Raw genomic sequence first — 19,354 nt, forward strand, 5'->3', positions numbered from 1 at the left:
ACACCCAGTGATCTCTCTCCATGGGAAAGTTTCTTCACCTGTTTGGAAAGCAGATCCCTTTGAAAATCTGATGCAAGCTGTAGTCCTTCCCCCAGGAAAATTAATGTCTTCACAAAACACCAAAACTTTTACGGAAAACTTTAGAAACTTTGCAAGCTCCCTGAAACTCAAAGGAATTTAAGAAAACCAGATTAAGAATTTATATTCTAGGGTTAAGAAAAAAACCCTCCATGAATCTTTCTTTCTTCCTTTACCTTTAAGATCCGTCATAAAATGTGGGGGAAAGGCCAGCTTTCTGCAAAGAGCCCCAGGACTCAAATACCTCTACCAGACAAAAGTCCTTGGCAGCCACGTTCACTAACAACTCGGTGGAATTTTGTCCTTCCCCTTTATCCACACTCCACGTGGCCATTCACTTCTTTGCTGTCCTGCAATTTTAAACTGTTCAGGTATTCCAAACTTTTACAATTCTTGGAATATTGTAATGCACGTCAATAGAGTAAAAATGGCTAGTCTATTAGAGTAGAATAGCTTTTGAACAAATAATTTCCTTTCAAGAAGAATCATTTTTCTCTGGCTCAATACCTTGGAAGCCTTCTGGATCCTAGCTTCATTCACTCTTAATTCAGCTTCTTAGCAAGCTCCCTCGATTCTTCCTTTGGAATGTTTCTAAAAGCTGCAACTTAATTTTCATTTTTCCCCTTCACTAACTCTCAAGTGTGCTGCTAGGACCCTGACAGATATGTTACAGTATCTCCAGTATCTAATACCTTAGCAAATAGTAGAAACTCAATAAAAAACAAATGGCTGGAAAACAAATGGATTGGAGGTTGGGGAACAGACTTTGCTTCAACTTTAAGGTAATTCTAGTCCCCTTTCATTCTCTTCCCTGCTCCCCTGTCCCTCCATTTCTTTCTTAAATTTTTTAAAAAACCTTTATTGTTGAGGTTATTACAAATGTCCCTTCTTTTCCCCCTCCCCCATCCCCCCCACCACCAGGTTCCCACCCCGCCCCAGACCTTTACCATCTTATTGTCCATAGGTAATGCATATATGCATATAAGACAGTGGTTCTCAACCTTCCTAATGCCTCAACCCTTTAATACAGTTCCTCGTGTTGTGGTGACCCCCAATTTCATTGTTACAAATTGAACATAATTAAAGCATAGTGATTAATCACAAAAACAATATGTAATTACATATGTGTTTTCCGATGGTCTTAGGCGACCCCTGTGAAAGGGTCGTTCGACCCCCAAAGGGGTCGAGACCCACAGGTTGAGAACCGCTAATATAAGATCTTTGGTTAATCTCTCCCCACTCCCTGTCCCCCTTTCCCTCTGAGATTCGTCAGTCTGTTCCATGTTTAAATGCCTCTGGTTCTATTTTATTCATCAGTGTATTTTGTTTATTAGATTCCTTGTTCATTTATTTTGATTTTTAGATTCAATTGTTGATAGGTATGTATTTATTGCTCATATTTTATTTTTCATATTTCTTCTTCTTCTTCCTCTTCCTCTTCCTCCTCCTCTTCCTCTTCTTCTTCTTCTTTCCTCCTCCTCCTCCTCCTTCTCCTCCTCCTTCTCCTCCTCCTCCTCCTCCTTCTCCTCCTCCTCCTCCTCCTCCTCCTCCTCCTCCTCCTCCTCCTCTCCTTCTCCTTCTCCTTCTCCTTCTCCTTCTCCTTCTCCTTCTCCTTCTCCTTCTCCTTCTCCTTCTCCTTCTCCTTCTCCTTCTCCTTCTCCTTCTCCTTCTTCTTCTTCTTCTTCTTCTTCTTCTTCTTCTTCTTCTTCTTCTTCTTCTTCCTCTTCTTAAAGAATACCCTTCAACATTTCATGTAATACTGGTTTGGTGGTGATGAACTCCATTAGCTTTTTCTTGTCTCCTGAAGCTCTTTATCTGACCTTCAATTCTAAATGATAGCTTTTTGGGGTAGAGTAATCTTGATTGTAGGTCCTTGCTTTTCATCACTTTGAATATTTCTTGACACTCCCTTCTGGCCTGCATAGTTTCTGCTGAGAAATCAGCTGACAGTCATTTGGGCACTCCCTTGTAAGCAACTGTTTTTCTCTTGCTGTTTTTAAGATTCTCTTTGTCTTTAACCCATGACATTTTAATTATGATGTTTCTTGGTGTGGTCCTCTTTGGGTTCCTCTTGTTTGGGACTCTGTGCTTCCTGGACTTGTAAGTCTACTTCTTTCACCAGGTAGGGGAAGTTTCCTGTCATTATTTCTTCAAATAGGTTTTCAATATCTTGTGCTCTCATCTACTTCTAGCACCCCCATAATGTGAATGTTGGTATGCTTGAAGTTGTCCCAGAGGCTCCTTACACTATCTTCATATTTTTGGATTATTTTTTCTTTTTGCTCTCTGCTTGGGTGTTTTTTGCTTCCTCATATTCCAAATCATTGATTTGATTCTCAGAATCCTCTACTCTACTGTTGAATCCCTGTAAATTATTCTTTATTTCAGTTAGAGTATGCTTAACTTCTGACTGGTCCTTTTTCATGTCTTTGACATTCTCACTAAGATCCTTAAAAATCTCACTAAGTCCCTTGAAGCTCTCTTTATGTTCCTTGAGCATCCTTATAACCATTGTTTTGTATCCAGTAATTTGCTTGCTTCTATTTCGTTTATTTCTCTTTTTAGAGATTTCTTCTGTTCTTTCATTTGTGACATGTTCCTTTGTCTCAGCATTTTAGTTGCTTCCCTGTGTTTGTTTCTGTGTATTAGGTAGAGCTACTGTGTCTACTGGAATTGGTAGAGTGCCCTTGTGTAGTAGTTATCCTGTAGGGGCCCAGTGGTTCAGTCTCCCCAGTCACCTGAGCTGGGCACTCTAGGTGCACCCCTGTGTGGGCTGTGTGTAGTCTTGTGGTAGTTGAGCCTTGATTGCTGCTGGCATCCCTGGGAGAAGTTGACCTGCAGGCCAATTAGCTGTGAGGACTAGCTGTGACTATAATGGAAGAGCAGCTGTGCAGGAGACACCCCTATGGAGCAGGACTTGCGTCAGTGGGGCTTTGGTGCTCACTGAGTCGGCCCTGAAGTGTGTCACTTGTGGATATGTAGAATTGTAATCTGCTATGGTCTGAAGCTGTCCACCAAGTGCACTGGTTCTGGGGCCTCCTGGGAGATACAAAGTCAGCCACTGCCTGGGGCCACCCAGCAGGTGCTACCAAGTGATCTGCAAATGGCTGCTACTTGTATTGGGCTTAGAAGTGCCCAGGCGAGGCCCATCTGTGAAGCAAGGCAGGCTAGTGCTAGTGCTGGGTCTTGGACCTCTTATTGATAGGTTTGGGACACACTGACACCAGCTGCTGCTTGTTTGAGAGATTTTAGGAAAGTCTGAAGTCTGAGCCAGGACAGGTCATTTATATGGAAAAGCTGCTGCAAACAGCTTGGGTGGGGCTGCAAGTTGGATGGCACAAGGTCTCAGGGAATCACCAGAGTGGAGCGGACAGTGTGAGCCATGCTGATGGAAACTCAGATATGGCTTCCAGTTAGCTCTGCGACATGGGAGGTCCCAGCACAGGAACAATGACCCTTGTGAGCACCTCTGTCTGAGAGAAAACCATCCCGAAGTTCCTGCCCCCATGGCAGACAATCCAGTTCCTCTATGCATGTTCCTCATTCCCCCAATGCCACCACCCAGTGCTGGAGCTCAGAGGACATGGGACCATATAGGTTCATGCACTGGCCTCTTAAGAGGAACTGCCTAGATCTCCATGTCACTCAGCCACAATCCCCACTGATTTTTACAGCCTGAAGTTATGGGAACTTCTCTTCCAAGCTCTTGAACCATGGGCTATGGATCTGGTGTGGGGCTTACTTCTCTTAATTCCCTTAATTCTCATGGGAGACCTCCATAGCAGAGCTATCCCTTCTGATTAAAAAAATGCCACAAGTGGGTGTCAGACCAGCTTTTTCCTTGCCTCTACCCCTCATACCAGTCTCAATGTGCTTTCTTCTTTACTTCTCTAGTTATAGGACTTTCATTCAGCCAGATTTCAGATGGTTCTGAATATTGGTCGTTCTTTATTTTAGTTGTAATTTTGCTGTGGTTGTGGGAGGCCATGAGTACCAGCATTTACCTTCACTACTAACCTGGTTCTCTGGCTCTCTCTTTTTTTAAAATTTTTGATTCTTCAGCCTTTGGTTTATGATCTTGCTGACCCCAGGAATTGAGAACTGAGAGGACAGCAGCTGAGCCACAGGACCTTATCACCACCCTGAAAAAACTAGAATTTCAAACTCGGGATATACAAATACCCTGAGTCAGTGCTTGGATCCTGCTGAAAATAACTGTGGAAAATGCGACACGAGTGATTGGTAAATGGGAGACGTCTGTGTATAGAAGTTGGCGAACTGATAAATTAGCAGTACATCCCATCTGGCATGAATGGGCCACAATAGAAAATAAACGAGGTTTGTAAAGGGAATTCTGGATTTACACACACTGTACCAAAGTCTCTCATTAGGCATTTTAATATGCTGACAAGCTGTGCTGAACGGTCACCTCATTTTCCAGGCCCATAATGAAATGATAGAGGAGAGAGAGGTCAGCTGCCCTGGGCCCTTCTTTTGGTAGAGCCACAAATGATGGATTAGTGTAACTGGATAGGAAAAGGTGACCAAACATTAGTATGTATGAAGTTGGTTATCAGGGACTGGCACTACTCAGCAGTAAAAACTAGGAAGAACATGGTTCAGCTGGAGCTTTTGGCCCTTAAGGGATCAATATATTTTTATTGATTTTAGAGAGTGAGGAAGAGGAGAGACAGGATGAGAGAGAGAGAAACATTGATGTGAGAAACATGCCTCCCACATGCACCTGATCAGGAATCAAGCCTGCAACCCAAGTATGTGCCCCAACAAGGAATCAAACCTGTGACCTTTCAGTGCATGGGATGATGCTCAACCAACTGAGCCACACCAACCAGAGAAGACCTCCATTTCTTTTTAACTTAACTTTTTTTATAACCTATATAAACATTCTTATATTAAAGCAGAGACATGTGGACTTTTAAAAGCAAATCTCTGTGAATCTTAGTCCCCTCTTATATTTTATTTTTTTGTTCCATTTGACATAGGTATTTGTTGAACATTAGGAATATTCTAGGCCTTTCCAGATCAACATCCCTAGAGATGGCAAGTCAGAGGAGAGAACTACCTTTGGCCTGTCAGGCATTTGTAGCAGGTACATGTTGGTGACAGCAGTCAGCTGGGAGTGAGCCAAGCCTGAATATGAATTCTGGTTCTGCCACTGTTCACTAGCTATGTGACCTTCACCTCTCCCATCTCAGTTTCCACATGACCACAGTTGGGATAATCCCTACATCACAGCATTGTTGGGAGGATTAAGTTAGGCAACATGTGCCCAGTACCTAGAATAGTCCTGGCCCATAGTAGGTCTCAGTACATGGTGTCTGCAAGGACTGTTGGCTGCAAAGCCTCCCTGCATTGGTTGACCACAAAGACCGTGGGGAGGGTGCATGATGAAATGAATCACTTTTGTTTTCCCCATTCTGACAAAAGAGGTCCCCTGGCTCTTACTGGGCATAAAGCAGCCAAAGTGGAATGAGTCCTAAGAGCCCCCTTTGTCTGACAGAGGCCTCATTTGTCAGACACAAATGCTGCTCTGGCAGCCCTGGCTGCCAGTGCCACTGTTACAAATCTGTTTGGGTTGGATAACCACCAGTTCACCGCTGTGACGCGTCCAAGCTCCCAAGCTGCCCGAGCGACACTGTGAATTCATTCACAGTGGACCTGCACCCGGGCTCTTGTAACCTCCGGCTTTAAATTCTGACAATCAGCAATTAATTTTGATGACTTTGCTCCTCTCTGGGTTGAGGGTTCCCAGGGGCCCTGGCCTGCCAGTGGGTTGAATGACTTCTGGAGCGACTTCCTGGGTTCCAGGAGCAACCATTATTGGTGTTGGAAGTGAAGAGGCCTGGCAGGATTCCTTCTTGATGGCTGCTCTTGGAGCCTGGGCATTGTACACATGGTTGGCATAGCCACTGCTTTTGCTTTGTACGTTGTGAGAGAGAGAAAAAGGGGCGGGGGAGGGGGGGCTTTTACAGAATTTGATAGAAGAATTCATTATTCACAGTTATTGATGCTGCTCATATGAACTGCAACTTGAAGACCAAGACAGCTGGAAGTTGACTTCTGGGGCAGAGTGTCAAGCTTGACAGCTTACCCCTGGGCTCCATCTGGGGAGGGCCTCCGAATCACACCCACTCGGCTCAGGCAGGTCCTGAGAAGAGGGAGTGCTGGACAGGAACGGAGCTGTGAATCAACAGAACTTTACTGCAAGTGAAGTCTTTATATATTTTTTCTATTTTTATTTTTAATTGTGATAAAATAGATATATAATTTACCATATTAACCATTTTTAAGTGTACAGTTCAGTGGTATTTCCCATTGTTGTGCAACCAATCTCCAGAACTTTTTTCATCTTGCTCAACTGAAATTCTATATCCATTAAACAGCAACTTCCCATTCTCCTTTCCCCCAGCCCCTGACAACCACCATTCCATTTTCTGTCTCTATGACTTTGACTACTCTAACTACCTCAAATAAGTGGACTCGTACCGTATTTGTCATTTTGTGCCTGGCTTATTTCGCTTAGCATAATGCTCTCCAGGTCCATCCATGCTGTTGCAAATGGTAGGAGTTCTTTTTTTTTTTTTTTTTTTTTACAGCAGCATAGTATTCCATTGTGTAGATGTGCCACTGGTTTTTAATCCACTCATCTGCTGATGGGCACTTAGGCTGTTTCCAAATCTTAGCTGTTGTAAATTGTGCTGCTATGAACATAGGGGTGTACATATCCTTTCTGATTGGTGTTTCTGGTTTCTTGGGATATAATCCTAGAAGTGGGATCACTGGGTCAAATGGGGAGTTCCATTTTTAACTTTTTGAGGACACTCCATACTGTTTCCCACAGTGGCTGCACCAGTCGAGACTGAATCTTTTTATGGCTATACTTTCATCAGCCACATTGGATATCCGCTGTCATGTGCTACCAACCAGGTAATCAATGAATTTTGATCACTGATCATATAGAGACCTCTGTGTCATTCCTGGCCCTCTGAACTGAATTCTGGTGAAGACCAGGCCTCATATTCCAGGGGAGAAGGAGGCCCAACCACAACACAACTTTGATATTTATTAGTGGTGAGATCTTGGGTGAGTCACTTCACCACTGTGAATATGGTACCTCCAGAATTAAATGAAGATGATATTATAAACTCTCCCTAGGTTGGGTGGGGATTAAATGAGAGAATGTATATTAAAAAATCAAGTATGGTGTGGGTAAGTTTTCAACAAATGAATATCAAGTCTTAATACAAAGCAAATTAAAGATGAGATTCTTCCCCTCTCCAAACATAACACCCAGATAGGCCAATGGCTCTTCAACTTGCTTTTTGTCAGGGACCTCTTTGAGAATCACATATATAACTTGATGTTGAATTTCCAAGGAATTCTTGAATCTTATGATGCCTATCCATTGACTTTAGGCATAAGATCAGGGATTCAGGCTCTGGATATCAGAAAAGAAAACGTTCATAGAAAGTGTAGATCCTGTTTTGCAGTGTGAATAAATAAGGGGAAGAGTCCTGTATAATGCTAAAGAGACACTGAGAGAGGGCTAAATAGTCAGGTGGACCCAATCCTTCATGGATATTCCAAAATTTCCCAGGAACTTGTCACTGATTTTCATTGAACTGTGAGTGGTTCACCAGCAGTAAGATTTCTCTTTCACTCACCACCCTTTGAAAGCATTCATCTTCTTGGTAGCTGTACAATGTAAATACTTACTGACGCTTGTCTGATGGCTTGATTGATTCACTTGCCGGTACAACCTTTGTGCATTCTTCCTCATGTTGTATGCTCTGGACAGCCTGTTGGTTGCTGAGGGCCTCTCCCAGGGCCCCATAAACACAACTCTTTTGAGATTTTGAGTGAAAAATCACAGTAGCAATTGCTTTAAACTTTCAGATTCAACCACTGTCCCATAAGATGGAGCCAGTTCTCAATTGATTTAAAGTTAATCCATATGTGTCTCTACGAGTGCTTGGCATGGCATGGACAAACATCACCTTGTATTTCAAGGGGAAGTTTTTTCTACTGGCTCAGATAGCTTACCCCTATCACCCAACTACCATCCTTTCCCTCACAGAGTTATCTGTCTAAAATTGGGGATCAGGGGAAACAATGCAGGAACCATCCTGGTCTCCTGCCTGCCCACCATCCTGGACCATCCTCCAGCCAGTCCAGGTCATGGGCATCTTGTAAGCAGTTATACAAGTGTTAGCTGTCATTTCAAGCCCACTTCCACTGGCACCATTTCAACTGCTGCTACAGATACCATCTCTGCACTCTTGCCTCTGTGGCCTGGTGTGAGCATTTTACTAAATTTCAGCATCCTGGTAATTACTGTTTCAAGTGTAGCATTAAAGATTATATGCTAACAAAAAGCCTCTTGTCTAAGCAGGTAGGGGAAAAACATATAGGGAGTCTAATCTTCTAATTGCCTAGGAACTGGCAGGTGAACGAGCTCTCCATTTAGGGAGCCTTTGATTTAAGTCAAAAAGCAAATCTATTAAATCTGATACCCCAGAATGAGTAGCCATGCTGCTATAAACTTCTTCAAAATGGTAGTAATCTGAAGAATCCAGGGAAAGATAAGAAACAAGTCTACTCATATGGCCAGAAAAAATAACTAAATTGGCCTCAAATATGTTGAGCTTTCCAAACCCAGAACCATGGAAAAGATAGCATCCATCAAAAGGATTTCTTCTCTCTTTCCTCCAATAATCTCAATTCCAGCAAAGCCAATTCTTCTCAGTGGCAAGAAAAGTAAGTCAGACTATATGTTTTGATTGATTTTTGTTTTTAAAATAGTACTTTCCCCTTAGTTACAAAATATATTCATACTTCATGTAAAAAGCTTGGAAAACAACACAACAAAGTAAAGGCTACTTAAAATCTCACCAGCAATGACCACTTTAAGCATTTTATTATGTCTTTCCTTTCTTTTATTATTTACATAGATAATTTTCTTTACAAAAATGACATGCTGATACATATAGGTCTTTTGGTCTACTGATCTATTTATTTCACTTAACAACATATTATAAATATATTTTCATACCTAAAGATATTCTTCTTAATGTGCTGCTTAATGGGACATACAGTCCTATCATTTGAATGTACTGTAATCCCCTCTATTTAGACATTAAGGGTATTACAATGTTTTCTGTCATAAATCAGGCTTTGATAGACATCTCTATATGAAAATCTTTAATTTCTTCTCTGATTGTTCTTAGGACAACTTCCTGAAAGTTTACTCTGTCATTAACATATATACCTACTTTTAATCTTAGGCAATCTTCAAGTTCTTCCTTTGATTCTTTTTATTTAGGAGTAATTTCCACCAAACAATACCATAAGTATTGATGCAAAACATAAGGAATGATTATGACTCCTGTAGACCCAGAAACATATCAAAGATTGAAGTTGTTCATTAATGAAAGCTGCATGGCCAAACCATAGATGAGCTATTTCCTGAAAAGCCAAATAGAGAAAATGAGTGATCTGCTGATGTTAATGGAAAGATTCAAGAGAAGCTAATATGACTGAATTTCCAACACATCCAAGAGCAAATGCCATCGAAGAAAGCAGTGCAGTCAGAAAAGACACGGGTACCCTATGCAAAAACAATGCATCGTTGCAGTGGGTAGTATATAAAATTGCAATATGTCTAGATTAAACAAATAGTCAAAGATAAAATTGTTGGTGATATGAGAGTTACATCTGTTTGATTTTTGTCTGTTTACTTGTTGCTATCCAAGTTATTTGCACATACATTTGAAGAGTGAAGTCATTTTGCAAGGATTGTTATTATGAAAAACAGCAATAGTTGCACCCACCCTCTCTCATTTTCTTCTTGAAAGAGGCAACCACTTTCTTATCTTTTTAAGCTGCTTCTCTTGCCATTTATTTCCACATTCCAAATAGCTTCTTTATATACTTTATTACCTAATATTTTTTTCTGGGATTTTATTAAATCAGATTATTGAGATTACTTCTTCATTTTTTTAGATAAATTTTTTATACTTTGACTTTCTACTATGGAAGATCAGACTGTAGCTCTTTCACTACCATCAGCACCCTCATGCAGCCCCTCAATACTGTATTATTTACCAATTTATCTGTGTGTGTGTTTTTGGTCAGGTCAATAATTACATTAGTACAGTAATATTCTCTGATTACTTTTCTGCACACTTGTTTTCCCTGGAGTTAATTATTATTTTCTTTGTTCGCTCAGGTTTGCATGTACTTACTATTGAGTCAACCTCAACCTCCCCACCAATTTAGTTGAGAATATGTCTGAAGACATTTAGTTATCTGAATCGAAACATTCAGAAACATTACTAGTAACTCTTCTGTCACGTTCATCTTGAAGTTATCTCTCCAGGAAATCCTGACTGCCCTAATCCCTTCATGTTACAGCTCTTGTTCCCTAAAACTTGTGTCTTCCTTTCTCTTAATCAATCCTGCCAGGAGATTTTCAACAAAGACTGCTAAGGAATTACACAATTTGTGAGCCATAAAATATTTTCATGCTGCCCATTTGGTTGATATTTGACAACAGGGAGTTCTCGTCTGGAAATAACTTTTCCTCAAATTTGATTTCAGAATTGTTGAGAAAACCAAAGCCATTCAGATTTTCAACCCTCTCTGGAAGCCTCTTGGGATCTTCCCTCGGTTTTAAGTGGTCTGAGAACTCACGATGATGTAACTTAATGCAGAATTATTTTTACCCGTTGTGCTGGGCACTTCATTCTGTGAGATTTTCTTGAATTAGTGATGATTTCATCCCGTTTTTGTTTTGTTTTTTTAGAATTATCTTTCCTCATTTTTTCCCTGTTCTTCCTTTTTATACTGTTTTCTGAGATATTTCCACAACTTTATCTTCCAGCCTCTTTAGGGAGTTTTCCATCTCAGCTATAGTGTTTTTAATTTCCAAAAGTTCTTTTTTATTTCCTGGATTTTTTTATAGCATCTTATTATTGTTTCATGGATGCTTTCTCTGAGAAGAATAATTATACTTTAACTGTTTTTCATATGGTCTCTGTTTCTCTGAGTTGTTTGGGTATTTTTTTTGTTTGTTTTTGCTGTTTGTTTTGGTCTTCATCTTTATTTTTAAAGGTGTACCTCAACTGTCTAGTGATCTTTGGTTGTCTGCTCTGCTCACATGTAAGAGAAACGCATTAAAGCTCTTAATGGAAGCTCTGAGCACATAGATGGAGCTACTGGATGTAGGCTTCAGGGTAAGGTGACTTAGCTGGGCCATTCCCTTAGGAAAACTCTAATTTTAATATGTTTAGGTCCTTCCACTTGAGCTGGTCAAATTCCCCAGAGAAGGATCATCTACTTTCCTGCCTGGAAATGATAGGCCTGGCTATCAATATTCCAGAAGTTTAGTCCCCTTTTTCTAGAATATCCCTACTGCCAACTGTGTCTGGTGTTCCCTAGACCAGAGACACCCTCTTTTAGCCTTTCTAGAAAACAACACTAATCTACTGGAACAGGTGAGTAGCAATCCCTGGGTTACATAGTGATGGAGATATTTAGAAATCGAATTATCTCTTAAATGGAATTTTAATCAACATTCATGTTTCTGGCCTCACTTTCAAACCCAGTTTCATAGATAACCTGCATCATGCATTCCTGAGCTTTTGGATGTCATATATATATATATATATATATATATATATATATATATATATATCTATCTTGCTTTTCTGTTCTCCCCACTATTGGCCTAGGATTTGCCCCCTAAGGTCAGCCAAGTTGGTCAACATTCATTCATTTTCTTATCAGCTTCCAAAATTTGTTACTGTTATATTTTCATCCTGTTGGGGTTATGTCAGGTAAGAAAAATTTTGTCATTTTATTGGGATTTAAAAGAGAGAAACATAGGTGCATGTATTCCTAGAAGCAGGGAGTACTTTTAAGGAATGGGAATCACAATAGAAACAATTATTACCACAAAAATTCAAAGGGCAATACACATAGGGAAGGATAAGCGTACACGGAAAGATATCCCAAGCTTAGCTCTTTCGGGCGGGCACATCCCCAGTAGGAGATGTTCAGGAGGCACCTGATCGATGTTTCTAACTCTCTATCTCTCTCCCTTCTTCTCTGTAAAAAATCAATAAAATATATAAAAAACAAAAAAAACAAAAAAACAGCTACTATTTTACTATTTTCAGATTGTTTCAGTCTAGGTCAGTGATGGTGAACCTTTTGAGCTCGGCGTGTCAGCATTTTGAAAAACCCTAACTTAACTCTGGTGCCATGTCACATAAATAAATTTTTTGATATTTGCAACCATAGTAAAACAAAGATTTATATTTTTGATATTTATTTTATATATTTAAATGCCATTTAACAAAGAAAAATCAACCAAAAAAATGAGTTCGCGTATCACCTCTGACACGCATGTCATAGGTTCGCCATCACTGGTCTAGGTATTGGTGTAGATAATTCACCTACATTAGCTCATTTGGTCCTCATGATGTTATCTTCTTCATTTTCCAAATGAGGAAACTAAAGCTCTTAGAAGGTAAATTAGTATACTTAGGATTATAGAAATAATAAGTAATAGAGTCAAGATTTGAGTAGTCATTCTGACACTATATCGATGTTCTGGAGCCATATTCATAATGTGATACTCATAGTTATATTTCTAATATTATAGTTAAAATTGATTAGCTATCCATATTTTTCCTACAGTAATCCCCCTGATCCCACTCCAGCCCACTTCACTCCCACTAACACTTATAGTCATGTGTTTCATCTTCCTTCTTTTCTGTAAGACTATTTGCTTTTGTTGTTGTTGTTATGCTGGCTTGTTTCCTTTAACTTCTTGTTCTCTGATTAGTCAAGATCCAAGCCTATTAGTAATGTAACAAGTCTATCCAAGTAATATTTTATTGTTTACTCTGAAGGAAAGAAACTTGACTTTACCTTTGTGGAATATCATGGATTAATAATTAAGGACAAGAAATTATTTCTATTGTGCCTTACTTATAACATAGAAAATGAGTTTTTACCCCAGTTGGTTAGAGCATTGTTCTGATATGCCAAGGTTGCGGGTTTGATCCCCTGTAAGGGCACATACAAAAATTAACCAATGAAAGCATAAATAAGTGGAACAACAAACCTCTCCCCCCCCCCCCCCCCCCGATCCCCCCGCCGCCTCTCCTCTCTCTAAAAACAATAATTTTTTTTTTAAGAAAATGAGTTTTGTCTCTGAGCTTCTGGTCCATGCTCAGATGAACCAGAAATTAAGTTCATTGATACTCTGATTTTATACTTTTTCTTTAATTCTTCCTCGGTTTTGCATTTTGCTACTCAAGTCTTGTTATACTAACACCTCTTCCTAGAATTGACACTTTACTCTGCAGTGAGTGTGGTCTAGCCTAAGATCAATGAGCCCATGCCACTCCCCTCCTCCAATTCAGAATGTCACCACTTAATTTTCACAATGTCTTTAGGTTCCATTGAGTACCATGCCAGTCCTAGGGTAAGAAGAAGGGAGAAGACAAATGTGGGAAGAAAATGGAAATAAAAGGAGGGAGGGCAAAAAGAAATAAAGGAAGGAAAAGAAATTGTCAATGTAAGACTGTCCCAACCTGTAGAAAATTTTATAAGTTTATTGGAGTTTATTTGAGCCAAACAGAGCATGTGCTTGAAAGCAAGATCTCAACAGACTTAGAAAAATGCTTCCCAGAATGACAGTCTGCAGATTCTTTTATGCATTTGCAATTGAGGGAAGGGAAGGGATTACATGAACGTAGAAGAAAACAAGGCAGGTATTGAATTACAGGACAGTTAGCAAGGCTATGTGATCTCTTGAGGGTGGTTACACTTCCCAGGGGTCTGAAAAAGAGATATTTCAAAGATGTGTTAACCTTAGTGCCCCCAAACAATGGACAGGGCTTGCTTAAGGAAAAGATAACCTTTCACTAGGGAAGTTATAAGCCTACGATGTGATTACCCACCATGACCTGCCCAGTTAGGAATTTATTATCACATCACCCAGCCTGTGAAGCTATTTTCAGTTAGATTTATTACAGCTCCCCTTTTTCTTCCACAAAACAAATCATATAAGGGGTGCCCCTAGGTAAGAGTGGCTAATCTGGTGATAGGGAGAGGCTAGCAGTGCCATCTCTGGCTTCACATCTGTGTTTCCCACTAGGCAGACCACCCCAGGTCGAAAGGACAGGGATCTTCACCTTTCATTTTGTCCATAAATTAATATGGCTTCCTAAGTTCTTCTCTCATTGATTTTAATACATCCTATTTGCCTTTGCACTTCAAACTCAGTAATCATACCAGCTTCTGGGCATAAAATAGCCCTTAAATGTGATTGGTACAGCCCAGAGAGTGTTTTTAAAATTGAACTTGAATGTCTTTAGACAGACCTCATTTCAGGCCTCAGGCTCCCCCCAAATCCTGTTGCATCCTCCACTTCTCTTGCTTAAGTCACCTACTTTGCTTTTTTTTAAAATATATTTTTTATTGACTTCAGAGAGGAAGGGAGAGGGAGAGATAGAAACATCAATGATGAGAGAGAATCATTGATTGGCTGCCTCCTGCACGCCCCCTACTGGGTGGGGATCAAGACCGCAACCCAGGCATGTGCCCTTGACTGGAACTGAACCTGGGACCCTTCAGTCCACTGATGCTCTATCCACTGGGCCAAACCAGCTAAGGCTCACCTACTTTGCTTTTGAATACATTTGAGTATGTGACACCTGCATTATACCCTGTGCTTCCTAACCTGTATGTGTCCTCATATATGTTGTTTTATGGGTTCGTGTTCTTCCTCCACCACCACACAATGAAATGTTGAAGGCAGGAGCTCTGGGTAAACGTGCCTCCCTGCAGCTCTGCTTCACCACAGCTGTATAGGAGCCATATGGCTATATCAGCTGCCCTTTGTTGAGTTCCTAATATATGCCAGGCCTGTCCTAAACACTTGACATGTGATAACTTATTTAACCCTAAAATACAGTGAGGTGGGGATAGGTGAGGAAACTGGGGCACAGAGTCGTCATTGTGGCCAAACTCATCATGTGGAAAACCTAGGACTCCATCCTTTCTGACTTCAGAGTCTGTGTGCTCAGTCATCACACACCAAGCCAGTCACTGCCATGGGCCATGGACATCCACAGAATTAAACTGGGAAAGTCATGAGAAGAGTTGAGGCCTCTGGGTTCCAATCTCTACTTACTCCGTTCCCTAGCTTATTTCCTGCCTGTGTGAGGGGAAAAATAAGAAACAATGTATGGTGTGCCTCAAGTGTTCTGTCTCTAAAATGGAAGAACAGACCACATGTCTCCATCCAGAGGAGCCTCTTGTTTATTATGCATCTCTTCACCGAGAACCAGTCAGGTTGCAACTCTTCTAAAGACAGATTAGGAGAAATACACTAAGCAAAACTGAAGAACATATATTTCAGAGCAAAGCAATACCTTACTTTGTAAAGGCTTGGGACATGTCCCTGGTTTTCTCCAATGATGACTTTGAGTACTGCAGGAATGCAACACACCAGTTATAAGCTATTTTCTTAGAGAGTACAGAAGTTTGCAATATAAGAGCATTTGGACTTGCTTTTGAACGCCAGGTATTTAAAGTCCGTAGCATAATGACTTATTAATAAAGTTCTCTACTGCTCGTAAGTGAATGTTATTAACAAATCCTGTTTAAGCAGTCAACATACTCTGATTAACTGGCATAAAAGAGGCATCTAGATCCCCAGTAATTTGCTGCACTTGAGAAAAAAAAATGGCGACCAGAAGGAAGCTAGGGAGGGAGAGAGTGTGAGAGTGCAAGGAAGTGATAGAGGAGTGTGTGGACGTGTGTGGTGAGTGTGTATGAGCTAGGGACAGTTAGACTCTGCAAGTCTTCTAAGGGGCTGCTAAACCCGGCAGTCTTAGGCGGCGGAGTCCCGCTCCTGGCGCAGACACTCCTGGGCGGCCAGCAAAGGCACAGCGACCACGCCATCTTGGGAAACAGAGCTGCTTGAGACTAGGATCCTGGCCTCAGCACCACCCAGTCTGATCTCAGACGCATACCAGGACCCTGCAACCACTGGGGACAGAGACCTGTGACCACAGCTACAGACCTGCAGACACGGAAAGTTCAGAAATCCCTGCTGCAGATCCGTGAGTAACAGAGCCCATCCCCCCTCCCCCCAGGATCGCGGGCAGCGCCAGAGTAACTAACTGATAGACCTACCCCTTGCCGGGGCCTCAGCGCTGCAGAAACTTTGGCCTGAAAGTGCGCGAGCACCTTGGAACTGACCCTACGCACACTGCGGGCTTCGGAGCCCTGGGCTGGGAGCATAAGTGCGCGCACCACCAGGAACTGATCCTATGCGCACTGTGGGCTTCGGAGCCTGGGCTGGGAGCAAAAACGCGCACAGCACCAGAAACTAATCCTGCGCGCACTGCTGGCATCAGAGCCCTGGGCTGGGAGCAAAAACGCGCACAGCACCAGGAACTAATCCTGCGCGCACTGTGGGCTTTGGAGCCCTGGGCTGGGGGCATAAGCGCGCACACCACCAGGAACTAATCCTGCGCGCACTGCTGGCATCGGAGCCCTGGGCTGGGAGCAATCGCGCGAACGGGAGTTTGTCCTCCTAGCACAGGCCCAGGGACCCTGTTTCTCAGGGCAGGAGGCAGCACCAAGCACCAGTGACTTGACTGTGTTTCTTATCACCTGCGCCTGAGATCCTGATTTCCTGTGCATTCATACTAAGAGCCAGTGAATCCAATTCCTGGTGCAAGGGCACACAGGGACCCTGATTCTCAAGGTGAGGTTGCGCGAAGCAACAGAGGCTCTGATACTGAACTCTTGGGGAACTCTGACTCCTGGCGCAAGCTAGGGGGCTCTGCTCTGGTTTTCAACACGCTCCAGGGGGGCCTCTATTTCAGCACAGTGCAGGCAGGGTCCCTAATTCTAAGGGCACGTGCGAGGCCACATTGAGTGTTGGCAACACTGACACAGAGCGAGCCTGGTTCCCACCAACCAACAACAACCACACATCTTAGTGTCAGAGCTCTTCAGTGACACTAGGGTGGTGGGAGCCTCCCACTGCACACGGCCCAGGCCCACGCAACTCGACCTTTGAACCATCAGGAGATAATCAGAATGAAGAGACGACACAACACCCAGAGGAAAGACAATGAGGAATCACCAAGAAAGGAAATTAATGAAGTTGAAGCATGCAACATGACAGAAAAAGAATTCAGAATAATGGTTGTACAATTCATTCACCGGATGGATGAGAAAATCAACAACCTATGCAAGAATCAGGAAGAAATGAAAAGTGATATAGCTACAATCAAAAACACCATGGAAAGTTTCAACAGCAGACTAGAAGAAGCAGAAGACCGAATTAGTGAGTTAGAAGATAAGGCAGAGAAACAAGCTCAATCTGAACAGCAACTGGAGAAAAAAATTAAAAAACAGGAGGAGAGCCTAAGGGAGCTTCGGGACAACATGAAACGAAGTAACATACGCATAATAGGGCTGCAAGAAGGAAAAGAAGAGCAGCAAGGATTAGAAAATCTATTTGAAGAAATAATGACAGAAAACTTCCCAGATATGGGGAAGAAAAAAGTTACACAAATTTGCTGCACTTGCACTACACTAAGGGATGGCTCTGCTGCAAACAAAGTAAAAGCATTTGTTGAATTTGTGTGTGAAAGTCTGGCCCAGCACCTTTCCCAGGGGCCTGGATGGCTTCTGGGTTCATCCAGACACAGCAGCAGCCTCACCAGGACCCTCTGTGATCTAGCCAGCTCCTGCTGGTAGGAGAGCTCCTATTCCTCTGCCTTCTACTTCTGAAGTCACAAAACTATACAGTCTCCTCTGGGCCCCTAGAGGCCATGATGGGAGGGAGTGGTGGTGGAGTTGAAAGCAGCCTCTGTTTGAGCCACAGGGACAAAGAAGAAGGGACAGCCACCCGAGGTCACTGAGTGGGATCTACCACCCAGGGCTACCACCTGAGGTCACCACCTGGGGCGACCACCTAGAGCATCACCTGGGGCCATCACCCAGGGCCACCACCTGGGTCCTTCCTGCAGCCAGAGCAGGTCAGATGCCTATTGCTGCCTCCAGAGCTTGGCAGCATCTTTTCTTATTCCTCTCCTATAGCCTCCTGAGCTATTCAAGCAGACAACTGCTTTACTCCCCCAAACCCCAAATTTGGGCAATCACCAAGTAAAAAGGTTCCTTAGCATCATTTTTTTTAATCCAAAAATTCAATACTATGATCTACTTTTCCAGTTATACTTACCATAATCCCTTGTTTCTCTTTCCACATTGCAACCAGCCCTGAATGCATACATTTTTCACATTTCCACGTGCATCTTTGCTTCTGCTTCTCCTCAGACCCCAAATGTCCTCTTCCTCATGTTCAGGGTTGGGTGGGATAAGTGGGGAGAAGGCTGTATGTACCACTCCTTGCCTGGCCCCCTTTCCTTTTATTTTCTTCAAAATTCAGGCCAAATCTCTACTTTTGGGCTCAATCTCTGATAACTTGACCTATAGGAATGTTTGTTCTTAAACACTGATACTATTTGAGCAAATGAGTCATTTATTTGACATTCAATGAGCCCAGGTTGCTTACATTTCATCCTCAGGGCTGAGGAAATATAAAGAAAACATGGCTCCTGCCCTCCTGAGACTTCCAATCTAGTGGGAAACCTACTGATTCAGACCTGAATATATTACACACGGAGTTCTAAACTAGTTGTGTGAACAAGGATGTGGAAATGCTTCCCAGTGGTGGGAGATGGTCAGAATTCATCATGAAACACATCATCACAGATGAAATGGGTACCCATTGTACTGCAACTTCGTGACAGATTCAGCCATATTTCATTTTTACATAAGTACACTTCCGCATACAACTCATAATATTTTATTTGGATTTTTTTAAAAAACCTTGCAATAAATGCCATTTCCTTTTTTCTCTTGCTTCTGATTTAAAAGCTCTTGGTTTTGCACATATCACCTGTCAGTTGTGTGCCTCACTTGGGTCCAACTGGGGATCTAAATAGCCACCAGGCCCAGCTGGCATGACTCAGTGGCTAAGCATCTACCTATGAACCAGGAGGTAACAGTTCGATTCCTGGTCAGGGCACATGCCCAGGTTGCAGGCTCAATCCCCAGTGTGGGGCATGCAGGAGGCAGCCAATCAATGACTCTTTCTCATCATTGATGTTTCTATCTCTCTCTCCCTCTCTGAAATCAATAAAAATATACTTAA

This window comes from Myotis yumanensis, unplaced genomic scaffold (genome assembly GCF_028538775.1).
Source record: "Myotis yumanensis isolate MYYU_CA2020_CCGP unplaced genomic scaffold, mMyoYum1.0.hap1 SCAF_3, whole genome shotgun sequence".
Taxonomy (NCBI): Eukaryota; Metazoa; Chordata; class Mammalia; order Chiroptera; family Vespertilionidae; genus Myotis; species Myotis yumanensis.